Source organism: Phoenix dactylifera, chromosome 1 (assembly GCF_051530095.1).
Source record: "Phoenix dactylifera cultivar Ajwa chromosome 1, Ajwa_hap1_PhDact_Kaust_v1.1, whole genome shotgun sequence".
NCBI classification, from domain to species: Eukaryota; Viridiplantae; Streptophyta; class Magnoliopsida; order Arecales; family Arecaceae; genus Phoenix; species Phoenix dactylifera.
In genome coordinates this window covers 39,853,403-39,869,404 of record NC_143190.1, presented here as the reverse complement: position 1 = coordinate 39,869,404, position 16,002 = coordinate 39,853,403, and the positions used below count along the sequence as shown (strand labels likewise).

Below are 16,002 nucleotides of genomic sequence, written 5' to 3'. Positions count from 1 at the left end.
CCCGAACCAGACTCAAATTTTTTAGGTTGGAACTCGGTTATACATGCGCCCGACCCAACCTGAATGTTCCATTGGTCAAAAATTGTAGCCATGGCCCCGATTCGATCTTCTATTGGGTTGGATCTGGGTCTAAAATTAGAACCCAAACAAGAAACAAGGTTGGGTCGAGGTCACTTAGGACCCAGTCCAATCCGACCCATCTACACCCCTAATATAAATTGTCCACATACAAAAATAAGATGTGTCATTGCTGAAGTTCTCAAAGTCACTACATTTTTCCCCGAGAAAGAAAGTCACTACCATGTTACATCTTACCACAGGCCCATAACCATTCATGGTCAATAGTCTCCATTCGAGCTCTTCCCCCATTGATCCTCTTTTATTTCATAAATGAACCAATCAAGCGAGAAATGTTGGTCATTTATTCATAGGAATCATGGAAATGGATATTTTTTTCCATATTTGCTGGATATTTTGCTTCATTTTTATATTAATGAATTCAAACTAACAAAAAAGTTTAGCCCTCCCTCATGGTTACTATTTTAAGATTTTGAGGAGGATCTACTTTGCCATCTTCTTTAGGATGAACAATAGTATGAATTCTTAGTTTTTTTTCATTATTTTCAAAATATTATACAAAACACCTAGTATAAGTCATTTACAATAATGGACTGCTGACTTGTGATTAGAATTTGAGATAGTAGAAAGGAATGCATAGACACTGAAAGAACGAGAACTTTTCATAGCTTGTCTCTGGTATGAGAAAAGTTTACCACCTCGATCTAATAGTCATCGACCTTCAACTATTGTAACTGATAATTCATTTATACTTGCAGAGTTTGTCTTGCTTTTTGATGACTCGGTTTTTGAGGAAGCTCTTGTTGGAAAAAAACCAGGATGTTTAGGATCTGGCAAGGATGCATCCTTGCAGCCCAACATCAACACCACAGAGGACATCTTCGGCCTGTCTTTTGGACTTTCTTGAACACACAATAAGCCAACCTTTATACAGTTCAAGGCTTCAACCATGGAAATTGAGTGGCTGATTGATTTATCCACCAGTTCCAAGCCATTACCATGCATCCACAAACTCCATGCCTGAAAGAAATATTACATCACTATCATGATTTAATGAAAAACAAGAGGTACATATGAACAGATTTAACTATTATTTCTCCAGTCTTACATGTGCTAGAAGGTTTCCTTCATGCTCGGATATGGAAACGCCTCTGTTCTTCTTGCCACTAATTATTTCAAGGATTAAGACACCAAAACTAAATGCATCAGTTTTCACCGAGAAGACACCATCCATGGCATACTCAGGAGACATGTATCCACTGCATTTATCATTAAGATGATTACAATTTTTTTTTTGACGAATAAATATCGCAAGAATGAAAGATAAATAATACTTACTATGTCCCCACAACTCTCCGAGTATTTAGTGCTGTCTCATCCCCTCGAAATATTCTTGCCAAGCCAAAGTCTGATATTTTAGGGTTCATATCTTTATCAAGAAGAATGTTACTCGCTTTAAGATCCCTGTGAATAATTCTAAGTCTCGAGTCTCGGTGTAGGTAGAGAAGACCTTGAGCAATCCCTTCTATAATGTTGTAGCGGGTTTGCCAATCCAGTAACACACCTGTATCTTTATCTGCCCACAGTTTACTTTATGTTAGCCTTACTTGCAAAAATATTAAAGAAACGAAATATCAGTCCGCCTCAGATTGACACATAAAGCGAATAAAGCATATAACCCAGGAGTTAGCAAATAAAGCAAGCTTACACATGCATTTACCCCAAGAGTAGTTGAAGAAACTAGGACAAAAATATGCCGGTTAGTGTTAAAACCTGGTATTGACTTGTCTTCAAAGATTAGTTACAGCGTGGTGGTAGATTCAGAAGAATCATTATAACATGCTTAAGCTCCATGAAGTTGGCCACCTCCACAAGGCCAGCCACTCCCTAATTGTCATGACCAAGAACTTTTAATTTTAGCCTAAAGAGTAGTGCTTTGAGCGACCCTACTTCAAGGATCATTTTCCGATGAGTGTGCCCACCTATGTCTTTTCGATTTCCAGTACTCCTCCATTTGATCAGCAAAAGTGGGTTATTGATTTAGCGCAAAAGTTTTTATTTATTGAACTGAGTATTTTCTTGAACTCTTGAACTAAGCATTAGAAGGTATCGGTTATGCTGTGATTGTCTTAATCTAATCAGAAACAGGAAACAAAGATAAGGAAGAGAACAGAAGATTAACTAACCAAACAGGAAGGCGTCCAAGCTTTTATTAGGCATGTATTCATATACCAGCATCCTTTCCTCTCCTTGAGAGCAGCAACCAAGAAGCCGAACTAGGTTTCGGTGCTGAAGCTTGGCAATCAGCATCACTTCATTCATGAATTCATCAGCGCCCTGTGCGGAAGTCTTTGAAAGCCTCTTCACAGCTATTTCTTGCTCCTCTCCAAGCATTCCCTGAAATCACCACATTCAGCATTGCTATACTTAATGGTACTAAATCTGGAGGCAGTATCAAACTGTTCGAAAGCCCTGAACGCAACATTGTATTCAGAGTGCTGAAATTAGGACCGTACATCGACTGAGACCTACATGGTGACACTCTACTAAGTTCAGTTGGTAAACTATGAAATTACCTTGTACACGGGACCGAAGCCACCCTTTCCAAGCTTGTTTTTGATTGAGAAGTTGTCGGTCGCTGCAATGATTGTCCCCAGATCAAATAGAGGAAGCTCCCAGTCCTTGTCGTCCTTGTATTCGTTATTGCGGTGACTAGCGAAGGGAATGACACCTAAGGTAGCTGCTGCACTAGTCACAATTAATTAGTAATCACTACTCAAGTCATGGCTGCATATTGTGTGGGGGACTAATTTTACATGTTCTTCTCCTTCTCTTCATTCGAACGCAAATGCCCACCACAGCAAGTAGCAGAATCCCCGCAACAAAGCCCAACACAATCCCAGCTATGGTATGTGAACGTGAATGATCTGATCCCAGGGCTGAAACATCAGCACCGTTGTATAAGTACATGATGAACATTCTTTTGTTTTCCTTTTTGTTTTTTTAGCATTTCTTTTTTTCTTTTTGGATCGTCCAGAAGTTCCACATATAAATTGGGATGAATATTGGTTGCTCAACTTAGCCCGAGCTTGAAATTGGGTTAGGCCAAGTTATCAATTAGTTTGTTTGATTTTGGGTTTTTAACAAAACTTTTAAATGGGGACAAGACTGAAAACTTCTAATTTGAGCGAGGAGCGTGGTATTTTGAGCGACCCTACTTAAAGGTTCCTTTCAGATCAGTGTGTGTGCCTGAAAAGTCCACAAGCTCTAATTTCAACTCCAAATCTGACCCACTTCCAGTCGTCCCAGCCCATGCCTCGGGGTGGCCTGGACCCACTTCCAGTCCCACAATGAATATATGAATGTAGTATTATTTATTTTATGCGTATAATGAGCGCAGATTGCAAAAAAAAAAGAGTTTCCAATAGTATTTAAATGGAAATTATGATTGTTTCAAAAAATTAAAACCTACTCATATAAGGGACTTCATGTGAAACTATGAACTTAAAAAACGTCACCCGAGCAATCAAATATTATGGATCATATTTAGCTATTTATGGGCAAGATCTAGACCTGGTCCATCTGCAACCCATTTTAAGGTGGATCATGTCCTATGCCTTGATTCGTGTTTTACTACCAATAGGGCTGAAAATGGGTTTGGGCCGGTCTTCAAGCCGGGCTACAGGCAAGGCCCGAAAGAATTATGACCGGTTTTGGGCTTAAATATAACGCCCATTTATTTTCCGTCCGAGCTCGAGTGGCCCATCCTTGGCCCGACCGGAGCTCGATTCTGGACAAGGACTAAAATGGAGCCCAAATTTAGGCTTAGGCCCAGCCCGGTTTAGTTCCAAAATAAGCTCGTTCTCAATAGACAATGGTTTAGTTCTATCCTATTATGTGGCTTGACCAACTTGATTGCTATTTTGATAAACATATTTTTAATTATCAGATGGTTGCTAATGTAAAGCTATAGACTGCGTACACCCTATAAGAGCATACAAAGTCCACCCTTGAACCAGTACAAACTGGCACCGGCACCGGGATGCAGACATCTACCGATTTCCAGCTTGCATTGGTCCAATGGTATAAATATTTCTAGTGTACAGTTGCTAACCTCAGTAAATAAAATAGTACATACCAAGATCGGCCGCTGCTAGTCGGACATAGAGATCCTGTCCACCAAAAGTAAACACCCTAATATCAGTTAGCTCCATCGTCCAAATTATGCATCCGGTCCCATTGATATTAGCACTAGCATAGGCCGTGCATGAACAATTCCTCAAGCACGTCGCCCTACATTCATCCAGTCTCATGCTCCTGTTCACCGTTGACCTCGACGTGTCCGGCAGCTTTGCCTCCTCTATTGTCGCAAATCCATCAGTCCCGTTCCAGCAGTCCAACTCCGTCATCCTCACACACCCGTCTTTCCGTTCTCCGAGATCCCAATTTCTCGGCGACCTAGGCTTAAATCCCTGCAAACAACTACATACCGGTGAGTCGCCCGGATTACAGACCCCGTAAGCCCCGCATTGTGACACATAGTCGCATAGGTCCTTCGGCTTAGACATGTAGATGCTCCACATTTGGCTGTCATTAAGCCAGACAAGGCGTTGGACCTGGCCGGTGTAGTTCACGGTATGCCTCGCGATGATGGACGTGCTGGTAGTGTTGTACATGATGAAGACCTCATCGTTCTTGATGACAAAGTCCACTATGATGACTTTATAACGTATAATATCTGGGATGCCACTGAAGCTTTGCCCGTTCCATGGCCCGGTGCGAATCAGTTGCTTTGAGTCTTCCAACAAAATTCCCTGGGGGTCGCCGCGGAGATCCAGAAACATGGTGTAGGGGCCCGGCGCTGGGTCGCTGGGACTGGCCCATGATGTGGGGCTACGGTTGAGGCCACTCGTTAGGTTCCACCCGAGCTTCATTCCCGGGAGCAAAGTGTCAGTTGGGTAGTCGAAGCTCTGCCATACAAGCCTCCTTGGAACAATATTACTGTCGCCCTTAGCCTCTTTAATGATAAAATTGCCGTCGTCTAAGAGTTGCGCGACTGGACTAGCGAGGTCCGACGAGCCCGAGAACCAGATGGTTTTAGAATTCTGGTCGGTGATGATGAGAGTTCCATTGGCGGTGATCGATAGGCTGCCATTGCGCTCGGAGATCGGGTGCTGGCGATTGGCAACCCACATGATGGTACCAGATGAGACCTTGTACCATATGCCGATGTAACGATTGTTAGTGTTGACAAGGCTGAAAAAGCCTAAGGCGAATCTCTTCCCGGCTGAGATCAGGATTTGGTCGTCGCGGAGGGGATGGGTTGGAGTGAGGATGTCGCCTCCAATGGAGAGAGAGAAGAGAGAGAAAAGGATCAAGGAAAGAAAGAGTAGGGCTGCAGGGAGCCTGCACATCTTTCCAAACAGCTCCGTATCGAAGAAAAGGCAGCGGATTCAATACGGCTTTTGATTCTTCTAAAGTTACAAGGCTTGCAGTAGTTCATACCTTGAGGGTTGATTTGTTGGATAAATTAGGACATGCGGTGAGTATTCGGCCACGTCATCTGGTCGGACCTATTCAAAATTCCAATATGCTGTGCGACGGCGAAATCATTGTCCTTTCGTTGCAGAAAACGCGATGGGTTGTTCAGAGGTGCGACTGTGAACCAGCCACATGGTCTGGGGATCAACCATCCTTGCGCCGGAAAGATACAAGGTGAACTCGTTTATTAGTTCTCGGATGACTTAACACCTATTGGAAAAGCAGAAGCATCACTACCTTGAAGTCCCAGTCATTTCCCATCATACTATGGTCTTCATACTATTTCTCTTCCTTTCTTTCTCAATATTCTGAGGAGTTGGAATCTCCTAGCGGTGCAACTTTTGCACGACAGAGCTCTGCTACTATGTTTTCCATTTTGGAGATAAATAAAGTTGCCCATGTTTGAGGTGGATGTTGTAGCCACCCATGCTGGTACTTAACTCTACGGAGGATCCTCGTTCTATTTTGAGATAGCCTTGAATCTTGATATCAGAATTTAAATAGTCCTGGAAAGCGGATCCTCGTTCTATTTCGAGATAGCCTTGATATCAGAATTTAAATAGTCCTTTCCAGCAAAACGAAATGGTTCTACAATTCCCCCAAAGCTAAGCATGTCAGTGATCTCTTAAGCTCACCCGGGGCACACATTATTCCAACATCTGCTAAACATCACAGAAGTATTTTTAACTCAGCAAGAGGGAAAAAAGACAAAGCTCCTTTAGGAGATTAGAGAGCTAGTCTCATAAGCAACTGGCTCCTTGATGGTGATGTTGGAAAAGCTGAGCTTCCTACGGATATGTTTCCATTGCAGGCTCCATCATAGCAATTAAAGCAATACAGGCTCCATCGTAGCAATTAAAGCAATCCCAGTCATGCGACTCTCTTGAAACAGGCATCCACATTCCACAATTGCCTTAGTAGCAGGCCCTGCCATAAGCCCCTCGCGGCCACAATTTTGTGTACAAGCGATTGCATACTGGTGATGGGAATTATGTATTCTGATTCAATCACCATGTCCGTACCATATATGCTAATTAGCTCGGCCTTAACATCAATTATTGCGAAGTTTTGGAGGGGACTTCCGATCGGCCTGCATAGGACAGACTGATCAATCACGGTCGTCCATGTATGATTGAATGGTTATGAATGTATAGGATTTATATGTATATTGTATCAGGAATCTTGGAGAAGGTGCATGAATTAGACCTAGAGACCAGGTTCTTCCGAGGCTGGCCGCTCACCTTGGCAGTGGCGTGGAAGGGGAGATTGGCTCAACACTGCACCTACGTTGTACACATCCCATTTTGGGCTTTCGGACTTCGCCAATAATGAATTGGGTGGACTCCGTGGATAATAACCTACCTTCTTTTCTTTCTTTTTTTTTTTCTTTTGTTAATAAGTGGTTTTGTATTTTAAACTTGAAAAACATTGTGATCTTTTGAAATATCTATATTCTGGACTAGATAATTACGGTGGTCCGCGTTCATAGTTTGCAAGTGTGCTGGAATTTTTCCACCGTCAGATCAATCATGATCTTAAATTAAATTTTACCAATATGATCAAGATTTATTAATTTTTGCCATGCCGACCAATCCACTAACTAACTTGAAATAAATGGGCGTCTGTCAGAGATTATCGTAAGTGACAAATGGGTTATATATTGTTTTGTCACTTCGATTTGATGAGTGACAAATGGATTAAATATTTTATAAAAAAAAATTTCATAGATATTTTTTTAAATATCAGATTTTGCATGAATATTTTAAAAAAAATGGTATTTGCATTATCTTCGTAAAATTCTGTTATTACACAAATACTTCTTGTTCTATTATATTTTTATTTATTAAAAATAAAATTAAATTATGAAATGAAGTTATTACCCTTGCTTTCTCTCCCTCCCCCGCCTATCTGCCTCCCAACCCCCGTGCCCGGCTCCCCGCTAGAGTTGGGCACTGGGCCGGGCCGCCCACGGCCCGGCCCGGCCCGGCACGAAGCGGGCCGTGCCTAGCACGGCCCGCTAGCTACAGTGCCGGGCCGTGCCTGGCACGGCCCATTTAAGAGGGCCGTGCTGGGTCACAGGGTACTGGCCCGCGGGCCGAGCCCGGCACGGCCCGCTTCGGGCCTGGGCCGGCACGGCCCGCTCTAGGCCCGCGGGCCTGGGCCCGGCCCGGCCCGATAAAAATTAATGCTTCATACATTTTTTTAATAAATTAATAAATATTGAAAACTAAGGATTTATGAATATAAAGCCACCTTAATGGTGGGGGGTTTGGCATAGACCCCTACCAGTTTATTAATTTAAATCAAAATGGTACATGAAGGGAGGTTTGGACCTTGGTCTGACCTCCAGAATACAATAAGAAAGGGCCGAGGTTTGGACCTTGGTCTGACCTCCAGAATACAATAAAAATGTACAATTATAAAAAATTAAGAAATCTTACTAATCATCAGTGATTCAGTGAATCAGTATTCACTCTTCAGTCTTCAGTAGTATTTGTATCATCATCATCAGAGGATGTTGTATTATGTCCACCTTTATCTTGAAGTCTTGCCTCAGCATCCAACCAATCTTTGAAGCCGAGAAGCATCTCCACCGTTTCGCCCGTCATCCTACTTCTCTTTTCGTCAAGAACACGCCGACCTGCACTAAAAGCGGATTCCGATGCTCCGTGGACATCGGCACAGCTAAAATATCGCGTGCAATTGCAGACATAACAGGATATTGATTTCTAACACTCTTCCACCAAGATAATACATCTAGATTCTCTATTTGATTTTCATCATATGCAGACTGAAGATCATTTCGTAAATAAAATTCTAGTTCACTACTTAAAGATGAAGAAGATGAAGATAAACTTGAAGCATGTGTGTGTCTTCTCTGTGCAATGAATGAAAAAATAGATGACGAACGAGAACTACTAGAAGAAGAAATAGAAGTTTGTATTTGTGTTCTAGATCCACGAATTTTTCATCATATATAGCATAAATATCATAAAGAAGTTGTTTTACCTCATTTTTAGCAGGTTCAGGATCTTTAATCATATTTTCACAGTATGCATCAAGTAAAATTAGCACGCCATTTAATTTAACTCTAGGATTAAATACAGCAGCTAAGTTATGCATAGGACATATCTTGTCCCAATACTCATTCCATTTAGATTCCATTAGGTCAATAATAGGCATTAAAACATCATCATATCTATGTTCTGAAAATTTTTGACTAATTATATATGCTTGTTGTAAAAATGAACATGAAGTTGGATAATAAATACCAGAAAGAACATTGGTAGCATTATAAAAACTAAGCAAAAAATCTTCCAAAATTTTTTCTTTATTCCAATCAGTTTCAGTCAATGTAAAGCCTAATCCACGATCATTAATATATGCACTTAATAAGTTTTTATATGGGTATGCATCATGTATCATACTATATGTTGAGTTCCAACGAGTAATTACATCAAGTTTAAATTTTTTAAAACGTTTACCATGATTTATGCATAGTTCCTTAAATTTTTGAAGTCTTGATCTTGAAGCATGAATAAAAGAAACTGCATTTCTAATTTTACCAATCACATCTTGAATCATGCCCATGCCAGCTTGAACAGAAAGATTTAAGATATGACATGCACATCTAATATGCAATAAATTTCCATCTAACATGGGATGCAATGAGTCTTTTAATAATGCAACAGCAGAATTATTATTAGATGCATTATCAAAAGTAATAGACATAATTTTATCATTAATATTATATGAACATGCAGTTTGATAAATGATATTTGAAATTTGTTGTCCAGAATGTGGAAAATCAAAAGCACGAAAAGCAAGAATACGTTTATTTAATTGCCAATCATTATCAATATAATGAGCAGTAATGGCAATAAAACAATTACTACCTACAGATGCTGACCAAATATCAGAAGTTAATGAAATTTTTACATTTAAAGTAGAAAATATTTCAATTAAACTTTGTTTCATTGCTAAAAAGTTAGTCATAGCTACTCTTCTAAATGTACGCCTACTAGTTCTTTTGTAAGCAGGTTGTAGGTTTAATTGAACATATTCTTCAAAATTAAAAGGTTCACATAAACTAAAAGGTAATTCATCCTTAACTATCCATTTTACAAGTATTTTTCTTTGATTTTCATGATTATATGCAAAATTACCTACAAGTAATCCCCCTTGTATATTAAGGGTACTTTGAGTTTGAGCATGAGAATCATGCATCCTATGACTCTCTTGATATCTTTTTAAATGCCCTGTTCCCCCACTACTACTACAACCATAAAGTTTGGCACATTTTTTACATTTAGCTTTCCAGACTCCATCAACCATAACTCTATCAAATTCATTCCATACAGCACTAGTCCTCTTACGAGAAGAGGTTTGATCTTCACTCGGTTCACTAGTTCTAGAGGAACTAGGAACATGGGGTTGGGGATTAGTTTCTTCTCCCTCAGAAACAGGAGGAATGCCAAACTGACTTTCCTCAAAAGATGACATATCTAAATTGATTAATTCAAAAAATAAAAACTAACCGCAAGGAGGAATTGAGTAGAGGGTCGGAGGGCAGAGGCAGAGCCGAGATTCTGAGCTTCCTCTTGTGCTCTCAACAGAAGCGACCTTCTCTTCTCAACAGGAACCTCCTCTTGTGTAGCACTTGAACACTTGCTAAATGCAAACTAAAAATTAAATTGCTAGAAGAGCACTTTAGAAGAGAGAAATAATAGCAGTAGAGAAGGAGAGAATAGTTGGTTTGGTGTGGTGAGAATGAGGGAGGAATGGGCTATTTATAGAAGCCCAAAATTTTTTTTTTCCCAAAATACCCCTCAATTTAGCCGTTTTTGGACTGTTGGGAGGGGTAAAATTGGAATTTTCCCAAAATAGCCGTTAAAAACGGCTATTTTTCTCCCCCCCTCACCAGACGGGCCGTGCCAGGCACGGCCCGTTTGCGCCCGTTACGGGCCGTGCCTGGCACGGCCCGTCTCGTGCCGAGCCCGGCCCGGCCCGCCAATAGACGGGCCTGGGGCCGGGCCGGGCTGGCGTTCCGTGCTGGACGGGCCGTGCCGGCACGGCCCGGAAGCGGGCCGTGCCGGCACGGCCCGTTTAGTCCTCGGGCCCGGTGGGCCTGGTCCGGGCCGGCCCGGCACGGCCCGTTGCCCAACTCTACTCCCCGCTCCCACCACACCCGTCTGCCCAACCACCCCCCCCATGCCTGTCTTCCCCACCCCCCGCGCCCTGTTTCCCCTCCTCCCATCGCGCCCATCTGCCCACCCCCCCATGCCCGTCTTCCCCACCCTCCGCACTCGGCTACCCCTCCTCCCACCGCGCCCGTCTGCCCAATCCCCCCACACCCATCTTCCCCACCCCCCGCACCCCGCTTCCCCCACCGCCAACACCCCCCTTCCACGGGATCGCGAGCGACGCGATCGGAAGATCGCGCTCGTGAGATCACGATCGCCGGCATTTGCCGGCGGGCGTTCGCGATGGCGAGATCTCCTTCCTCCTTCCTCCTTCCTCCTTCCTCCCTGGTCTGTGACCCCTAACTTGAAAGACTTGCAATTGACCTTCAGTCAGAAAAGATGACCCATGACTTACCAAGCCAAATTTCATATCACACTATTTTTTATCTACATGACTGATTGGACGGAACTTGGCGTCCCTCTGCTCCCCTCTCACCTGGACAAAAAAAAATCCCAGACCTTCTTCCAAAATCCAATTTCATTGCAGAAAACTGACACGACCCATCTTTCATTCAGTGTTCCCTCACTTTCTCCCTTCAAAAGTTACAAAAACAAAAACCAAAAAATAGAAGGAAAAAAAAAACCCTGCTGAGACACCAGAGGTATCAACAGTGTAATAGATCGAGAGAGAGAGAGAGAATCCTGACGGGCCGAGATTCTTTTGGATTCTGTGAACCTATGCTTGTTGCCATCCTTTCATGCTTGAACTCTACTCTCCTTATGATATTAATCCTATCATGAGATCAATTACGGGATAAATCTAGATCCAACCAATTTGTAAATCTTATTATATATTTTTGTTTTATTCATGATAAAGAAACAGACTTTTAGTCATAGAACGAAATACATTTCCTAATAAATACAGGGTTATAAAGGCTATCACATTAACTAATTTATCTAAATTCTTTCGATCTACTAGTTTTTTTACGTAAATACCCTTCTAAATATAGAAAATTGTATGAATATCCTTGTAAAGTTATTATTTGCTTGTATACCCTTATAAAAATTTCTATTTGCACGCCTACCCATTAAGAGTATTTTAGTCATTTTAATTTGAAACCGTTAATTTTTTAACGGCGTTAGATGACATGAGTATATATGCAAAAATAAGAATAAAAATGGATAGAATAACAAAACAAGTATTTTACGAGGGTATACATGCAAATATCAATTTTGGAAGGGTATTCACGCAAAATCTGATATTTAGAAGGATATCCAGGCAAAAAAATCTTATTTTTTATTAGGGACGACAGCTAGTTTGGCCCACAAAATATTGACCGAATCGGATATAGAATTGGTCAAAAATATACCAATCCAAACCTAATCTATTTATTAGGTTAATCTAAAATTAAAAAACAAATTTAATTATTTTATTAAATAAATAATTTAGCTCGATCTAGAATTAATTATAATTTATTATTATTATTATTATTATTATTATTATTATTATTATTATTATTATTATTATTATTATTTACCTGCCAGTATATATCTGAAAGTGACTTTGTGCTGATCGGTCGGTGTACTCATGGGAAAACTTCAGTGCCATGGCTTGCTGCTTCAGACGATCATCTCCCCGAACCGCACTGGCCAGACAAGTCCAAGAATGATCTGCGGGGAGGCTGGGCCGCCATGGTGTTCATCAAATATGGAAGAGAGAGCATAATGTGACGAAGAAACTGCACACAAAAGACGAGACTTCCAATTATAACTAGTTTGGATGTGATATGGATGATGACGAAGGCAAGACCAACTCAGTTAAGTAAGCTCCTAATGAGAGCACTTACACCGAATCAAATAAATCCAAAGTAACGGACTAATCTTTGATCCAAATACGTAATAATTCAGTCTTATTTCCTTAAAAAAATAAAAATCTCTCCTAAAAATAGATAGACTAAATTTACCTCTTCCTTTCTTTCATCTTTGTATGAAATCTGCTTTGAATCAAAGAGTAGAAGCTAAGACCTTTCTTTAAGATATGCAATAAAATTCCAATCAAATATATATATATATAAAGAGAGACAGAGAGGTCCTTTGTTTGTCTATTTTGTACTAAAATTATATTTCAAATTTATCTTTATTTTCTACTTCAATATTAGTCGAAATAAATTGTCTTTCAATACTAGTCCATTTTAGTTAGGAAGGGCCTTAGGCTTAATATATTCAAATTTGCTTTTTATTTTTTATAAATAAGGAGAAGAGTTAGGTGAAAAGTTGGAGAGGATTTTTTTTAATAAGAAAAAATGTCTTAGAGAGGCTCAAGGCTACTTTGTAAGGGAACCAAACTCATTATTTCAGCCTTTACTTACTTTTTAATCCATTTCTTTACTCTCCTAATTTTTTTCTATTATAATTATTATTTTTTCAATTTTCTGTAAATATTATTTTGTGTTTGATGTATGTTCTGAATCATGGACCGACGCAATCGATTTACTCAGAGTAGCATACTATTCTACAAAAGAGAGAGAAACTTGTCTGTACTTAAAGTATTTGTTTGGTTGGCATTGCCTGAGAAAATTAAGGTATTTATTTGGTTGGCATCGAAGAACAGACTTCATCCAGGAGAGGTTCTCGTCAAGAAAGAATGGTCGTTGAGTTCAAGTTGATCATTGTGTAGTTCTGACTCTAAATTCTTGAAGAATAAATATACATATGATCATGAACAGCTCAATATATTTGGAGACCTAAGGCTATTTGGTCTTTGAGACCTTCCTTACAGTAGGCCGGATTAAGACAAACTCATAGAAAGGCCCTTTTCCTTTCCAATTTGTTCTTAAAATGTTTTCTACGGTGGACCTTCTTTGGGCCGAGACCTTAGGCGATCGCCTAAGTCGCCTAAGGATTGGGCCGGCCCTGCATATAATGGTTGACATGAGATGGCATCCAATGTAGGATGATTGTCGAGAGAGCAATAATTCATGAAAAAGTGATCGTGCATTCCGAGTGAAATTTGACACGGATCTTTGGATACATCGAAAACATCGTATTGCATGTCAGCTTTGCGTGAGAGCCTCATACAGCAGCCCATAGATGTGATGTTTGCTCAACATAAGAAATCAAACGAAGCTCAAGACGGCTCTTTCTTACTCAAACTAGATGCACATATGGAGGTTGCTGCAAACGGGCCTGTAAATACGTGGGCTCTCATCATCTTCTATTGTGACCCAAAGTGCAGCCCAACATGGCTTGCCGGCCCGTTTGGAGTTCATTAGGCCTCAACAACCATGTTCCATGGGCCCCAAGTAAAAGCTTCAGGAAACGCGGTTACGGAGAGGATGGAAGCGGTTACGAGTGATGTTGATGGCGTTTCATCGCCGGCGGTTGGCTTGAAGGGTTGCCTGGTATGGACATCTTGGAGGGATCCAAAACTATGGTGACATGGATTAGTGGCAATGAATACTCGCAATATCCCTCCAAAACTATGTTGTAAATTATTTTTAGAGAAACAGATTCTAAATGGAACAAAAATCAGCTCCTCCCTATTGTTCAAAAAAAAAAAAAAATCATCACCATTTAACCCAAATATAATACTTCTTGGACTTTAATGTGGAAAAAAACAAAGAACAAAAGAAAATACACCTACAACAATTTCTTCCACCAAAATCAACATGATCCAAATCCTCATGTCTGGTCCAGATAAGCTCCGTTGAGTTAATTAGCAAGCTTTGCCTTTCATATTTTCTACAAAAATCAACAAAATCTATCAAGCTATCAGCCTTGTAACATTGTAACTGACATATTATTCAGTGTACATGAATCTTGCTGGCTTGAAGATGACTCTACTTCAAGGGGAAGTCTTCCTGTAACAAAACCAAGTTGTTTAGGATTTGGTAATGCCGCGCTATCACTACCCAACATAAACACTATAAATGACATCGATGGTCGATCCTCCGGGCGTTCTTGCACACATGGATGACCCACCTTTATACATTTTATTGCCTCTTTTGCAGCCTGCTTCTGCTTCAGAAGCTAGAAGAGAAAAAAACAAGAAGGGAAGAACAGGGATCGTGATCCCCTGTCCGAGCAGCCAACGGCCATTCATCCTTATCCACTCCGGGTGGGGTATAAAAACCACCGACTCCACCGATCTCCCACGGCCTCTTCCTCCTCCTCTTCCTCTTTCCTTCTTCCTCCTCCATCTCCCTTCCGTTCTCCTCTCCTTCCCTTCCTTTGTTCCTTTTTTTCTCCTCTCTCTTTTCTCCGGTAGAGCTCACGGCTGCTTGAACTTGTGCCACCAGAAATTAGGGCCGTCAGATGCCACTAGAGCAGAGGTAACGCTCTCGCCTCCCTTCCATTTCTTCTTCTTCTTCCCACGATTGGGATCCATGTTCGTCGGCCGAAAAAGCAGCCGGAAATCGACCGGCAAAGAGAACCATGGTTTTCCCCTGTATTTCTTCCCCTTATTCGACCGCCGCCGCCGCCGCCGGCGTTCGCCGCCGAGGGCCTCAGCCCTTCCTTGCATTTGCCCCGGGTTGGAGTCAATACCCATCCGCCGGCGAGCAGGCTGGGTATTTGAGGACAATCAAGCTCAAAACATTCCCTGTTCGGCCCTGTTTTGGGTTGGCTTCGGCCGGTCGGCCACCGCCGCCAGCTGCCCAACACTACCCTCCACCATCTCCGGTCGTCACCTCACCGGACCACATGACCACAGCCAAGCCATCCTCTCTATCTTTCGTTTTACCGAGGAAGAAGGAAGAAAGAAGAAGGAAATAAGGACTAAAGAAGAAGAAGAAGGGGAGGAGACAGAGAGACCGACCGGTCCCTCTCTCTCTATTATTTCCTCTCTCCTCTCTCCACTTTTTCTTTCTACTTTCTTTCTCCTCTCCCCACTTTTTACTTTCTCTCTCTAGAATGTCCAAGAAACCCAATATCCGGTCCTGTCGACTTGATCTACAAATCCAAGTTGACCCCTATAAAAAGCTCGGCTTTGTCCTGGTGCCCGGACGGTCTATTGGACCGATCACTCCGACTCAATGTCTTTGAAAACTTAATTGATGAATCATGTTAGTTAATCTTAACCCTGATCGAGTTCATGCCTTATGATTTGTAGCTATGGACCCGACTCGATCGACCCGATATTCTATTGGGTTGAATCTGGGCCTAAAATTGGGACCTGAACATGGAACCGAGTTGGATCTGG

The 16,002-nt window shown here is 41.4% G+C and overlaps 1 pseudogene across 1 annotated transcript; it reads right to left on the bottom strand.

Annotated features, from left to right (window-relative positions):
* Nucleotides 1-391: 391 nt before the first annotated feature.
* Nucleotides 392-6,396, bottom strand: LOC103697497 (G-type lectin S-receptor-like serine/threonine-protein kinase At4g27290; annotated as a pseudogene). The gene is made up of 6 exons (XR_016413452.1): nt 4,217-6,396; nt 2,655-2,884; nt 2,265-2,475; nt 1,417-1,654; nt 1,187-1,337; nt 392-1,098 (listed from the first exon to the last, which is right to left on the bottom strand). The product of XR_016413452.1 is annotated as a G-type lectin S-receptor-like serine/threonine-protein kinase At4g27290 (transcript).
* Between the last annotated feature and the right edge of the window lie 9,606 nt (nt 6,397-16,002).